Consider the following 5163-nt stretch of genomic DNA (forward strand, 5'->3'; position numbering starts at 1 on the left):
GGGCCAATTAAACCCGGATTTCATTTCATACATCAATGTTTACAAGTGAAATTCAGACACAAACAGATTTCTGGTCAAGCTCTTCCGATGCAGAATTAATTTGTTCATCACACAGAGCCTTGGAGAGAGCTGTAATTTAGTAAGCACCATGCACATAAATAATAATTACAGGTTCCTGCTGATTACATGATTGTATTTGAAGTTATCAAGTAACTCTGAGATTAATGACCTGCCAATCCTGTGCTCTTGACGAGGTTGGAGCCTCTTGAGATCGTTGTGGGTTAACCCTTGATGTTATTCTGGCCCCTCTCAGGGCTGGGAAAAGCAAAGTGGGACCCCAGGGATGGGACCTGGTGGTGCTGTGGGACATCCCAGTGGGATGAGGGGACTCCCAGGGGCCTCTCCAGCGCACAGAGATGGATTTTTATTGAGCTTCTTTATTTGGTTAACACACCCAGCCCATCATGGGGGTTGTCCCCAGCCCTGGTCACCCCCCAGGGTCACAGTTTGGGGGTCCTGAGAAGAAAATCTCCCATGCAGAGCTTGACTAGAGGCAGAGGAAAGCTCATGATCCTGATTCCCTGTGGAGGGAGCTGAGCTGAGCTTTCATCCCACCTTCCAGCCAGGCTGCCCTGTGCCAACACCCCCCTGCCAGAGCCAGGAGCTCCCAGTTCCAGGGATGATGCTCCAGCCCTCAGTCAGAGCTGGAACTGAAAGCCAAGCCAGACCCCATCTTCCACCTTGGCTCACACACCACACTTCTGCCTGATTGTCCACAGCTTTGGGCCATTCCTGGATGTTTAACCCCCTTTGTGCCTTCCCAGGCTGGAAACGACCCTGGAAGGGGTGGGAGGTGGGGAGGGAGAGGAAATCTCGTGGCATTTTACAGCCCATTTGTGGCTCCCAGCTCTGTCTGCCCCAAGGTGCCTCTGGCCCGTGGTGTGCTGCCCTTCCAGTGCTGCCAAACTCCCAAATAAATATTTCATCCTTTAATTCCAGTGCCCTCTCCCTCGCTGCCCTCCCCCCAGCACGAACCTCTCACTGACATTTGTCACTGCAGTCACATTAAGTGGCTTTCATGGGCAGCTCCCTGCCACCCTCATGAAAATTTCAAAGGGCTTTTTTTCCGATTTGGAGGAAAACTAAAGCTCAGAGACACAAGTGATTCCATCCAGCCCTGGAGAAAAAGGCTCCCCGAGGAGCCCTGAGTCAGCAGAGGTGTGGGAATCACACAAGAGCTGGAGTTGGCACCTGCAAGGAGCAGGGGTGGGTTAATCCCACAACCAAAAGCTGATTGTGGCCACCAGCATCCAAACCCATCCTCCTGCCAGAGCCCTCAGCGATGCTCCCACGGGGATGTGCACTGAGGGCTGCCCAGGTTTCCCAGGTTTCTTTGGAAGTAGTTGCAGTCCCCAACCCCCTGCTCCCAGGAGAGCCCCTTGCAAACAGCCCAACCCTGTTAGGTAAAAGTTTCCATGGGAAACTGGTGTTTTCAGGCTGCTCAAATCCACCCTGAGCCTCCTGCCAGCAGGGGAAGCAGAGGCACGGGTTTGCTCCGTGTTGGACAGGGAGATGTTGGGCTCTGCTGGCTGAGCACCCCCCTGCCAGGCATCCTCCAGGCCTGAGACCTGTTTCAGGAGCCATCAGTGTGACTGGGGGCTCAGGACCCTCCTCAGCAGCTCCTTCTGCCCCTGGGAATGTGCCCAGCACCCCATCCTGACCCAGCCAACCACCCCTCAGACACCACTGCTTCCTGCTCCAAGGAGCATCCATTTCCAGCCAGATTCCTGCTCCAAGGAGCATCCATTTCCAGCCAGATTCCTGCTCCAGCTGCCCTGCCAGCCCCTCACAGCAGGACACCCTCATTTTGGGTGCAGCAGAAGAGTCACAACTTCCCCCACGGGGCCCAACACCCAGCTGGGCACTGCCAGTGCCACGTGCTTGGGAGGCAGATGTCCAGCTCCTCTCCTGCTCCTTCCCTGGCTGCTTCATTTGCTGCCTGCCCATTTTCCACAGAGGCAAATCCCCAAGGACACGTCCTCCCCTGCCCTTCCCAGCCCACGGTGTGGGTGACAGGGCTGGCACAGCTCAGCCAGCACAAAGTCTCTGGGGTTTGTGTGCTGAGTGTGGCTGAGCCCCCAGCATGAGGTGTCAGAGCTCCTGGCTCGGTCCCAAGGGATCTTCTGTGGCTGCCAGGGACTATTAGCATCTCCAAGTCAGCTTTTTGGGATGAAACAGGCCTTTGAAAAAGTAGATGATCCAGGGATGTTGCAATTAAGAGGGTTTTCTGTCCTGTGCTTGCAGCTCTGGGGGTGCTGGGTGAGGTCTTGGAGGCTGGATGAGGCCCTTCTTGCAGGAGCATGACTTCAGTGGGGTGGCTGGAGAATCCCAGGGAACTGGTGGCTCTGGAGAAGCCTGTGGGGGTGTGAAATATGGGACAGAAAGGGAAGCCCTGGGTTAAGCACTTGCAGCTATTGCAGAGGGACAATTGTTGGCACAGCAGGAGTCAGAGACCTGCAGGGACACAAACAGGGCAAAGTGCTGCCTGCAAATCACCTGCAAATGAAACAAGCAGCAAACTCAAGTGGGAGCTCAGCAGAAGCCAGGAAAAAGCAGTGTGACTGTGGTGCTTGATGGTTTGAGGGGAAATGAGACATTCAGGAAAAGCCCTGGATTACAGGCTGGAAGGGTTCAGTCTTGACTGAGGTGTGACTGGAGCTCCATCACTAACCCAAAGCCATGGTAATGGAAATGCTCAGGTTTCTGATGAAAAGTATTTGGGTGGCTGATGGGAGCTGTGTTTTAATGAATTACTGTGATTCAGATGTGCTTAGAGACACAGACTGACTAAGCACATAAAGTAGCTTTTTTTCCCCCAGCGAGGTGTGGCTCATTCCATGGAGCTTTCCACACAGGGAGTGCTGCATCCAGCTCCTCCAGCACTGGAAGGATGTGGAGCTGCTGGGAAGAGTCCAGAGGAGGCCACAGAGATGCTCCAAGGGCTGGAGCTCCTCTGCTCTAAAGCCAGGCTGGGAGAGCTGGGGGGGTTCACCTGGAGAAGAGAAGGATCCAGGGAGAGCTGAGAGCCCCTTCCAGGGCCTAAAGGGGCTCCAGGAGAGCTGGAGAGGGACTGGGGACAAGGGATGGATGGACAGGACACAGGGAATGGCTTCAAACTCACCCTGAAAAAGGACCAAACCTACATATTTTAATTCAGCTTACAAAGGCTTCATCCATCTCTTTTCGCCTCTGGGTAAACAATTTTGCTTAAACACTAAATTCTGCTTGCTTGGTTGGTTCTTTGTAAAAAAGGTGTGTTTTTCCTGCCACTAAAACTCCCCACCTGTGTCTAATTCCCAGGCTTTTCCATCTCTTCTTCCAAAAGCAGTGCTCACACACACGCTGTGTAACAACAAGCAACAACCAGCCCAGTCCTCAGAGATTTTCTCCTATAAAAGCTGCATTTCAGGGCACGTTCCACCCAAATTGCCTGGAGAGATTGGAAGGCTCTGGCATGACCCAAACCATCCCAAATCCCAGCCTGGCAAAACAAGGCGCGGGTCAAGCACCGCTGGAGAGGAGGAAGCAGTGGAGCCAGGGCAATCCAGGGGAAATCTGTGCGGAATGAGAAGCAATTAAGAGAGAATTAACCGGGGCTGCGGGAGGAGAAAATCGCTTCTTTCAAACCGTCTGCAACGGCCCAGAGCTCCCGGGGCTTATCACCGGTGAATGGATGGAGAGGTTGTTAATCAGGATTGTCAGGAGCTCTCCCAAAGCCAAAAACGCGGGAGCCAGGGCTGGGAGGGAACTCGGGCCACGGTTTCCTCTGCTCAGCCATCGAGCGCTGGCCGGAGGAGGGAGGTGGGGTGGTGGGTTTTCCAGAAAAAGGCTCAGGGTGTCACACCGGTGGTTGGGAAGGTGAGAAAAACTTCTCCCTTGAATGGCAAAAAGTCATGAAACAAAAAGAAAGAATTTATTCAGCGCCCTGGGTCTGGTCTCACACCGAGTTTTCGTGGAGAAAAGACCCCTTGGGTTTAAATGTCACGCATTTTATAGTTTTACAAAATCCCGCCTTTTTCAGATAAGCTCAATATATTCATTTTCGCCTAAAAAGGTTTGTTTTCTCTGAAAAAGGGGCTTTCCCTTCTTTCTAATTGGCCACTGGCCATCCTCTGTCAAAAGTGGTGGATCTTCCTTTGTTCTTAGCCCAAAGAGAGAAAAGAAACCCCCGTGTACCAAAGTCTTACGTGGCCCCGAATTATTTTAATTTTTAGGAATTTTTATATTTTCCCCTTACCCGGCCGAAAAAGTCCCAGTCCGGGACTTGAATGTCTTACAACTTCGTCATACGCCTATAAAAACCCATATTTTTATTTCTCATAGCCGGGATTGCTCCCCCTGCCCACCCTCACCCCCCTGGCACAGACGGGCTGGACGGGCACCTCTGACAGGGAGAGTAAAAGGCTTTGGGAAGGACCTGCACCCAGCCAAGGTCAGACCCGGTCCTTTGACCCCCTGAAAGGATAAACCGCAGCTCTCCCCGCCCCGCAGCGCTGGGGAGCAGCCGGGACACCCCTTATCACCTCCCTGAACCAGCTCGGGGGGTTCGAAGAAAGGACAGAGGGTAGAAAATCGCTTTTTATCGCGGCCGAAGCGAGCGGGGAGCGGGTGTGGGTGCCCAGCCAGGGCTGCACACAAAAACCAGCCCTTGGGGAGGTGACAACCGGCTCAGATAAACCCCAAAGAGGCGCCGTTTGGTGCTCAGCAGCTGAGCCGCAGCTGCCTCGGCGCCAATTACATCCTTCCTAATTGCATTAATGGGAGACTAATCGCACACCTAACGGGGATGAGCGGGAGCTAATTACTCTACAGTGACACCGTGCTCCGTGCGGAGCTGGCCGGCTCTGGAGGAGCAGGTCCTGGGAGCATCCTGCTCATCCCGGGAGCACCCTGCTGATCCCGGGAGCATCCTGCTCATCCCGGGAGCATCGTGCTCATCCCGGGAGCACCCTGCTCATCTTAGGAGTATCCTGCTCATCCTAGGAGCATCCTGCTGATCCCGGGAGCATCCTGCTGATCCCGGGAGCATCCTGCTGATCCCGGGAGCATCCTGCTGATCCCGGGAGCATCCTGCTCATCCCGGGAGCATCCTGCTCATCCCGG

The sequence above is a fragment of the Neopelma chrysocephalum genome, unplaced genomic scaffold, assembly GCF_003984885.1.
Source record: "Neopelma chrysocephalum unplaced genomic scaffold, ASM398488v2 Primary Assembly neopelma1_182, whole genome shotgun sequence".
Classification (NCBI taxonomy): domain Eukaryota; kingdom Metazoa; phylum Chordata; class Aves; order Passeriformes; family Pipridae; genus Neopelma; species Neopelma chrysocephalum.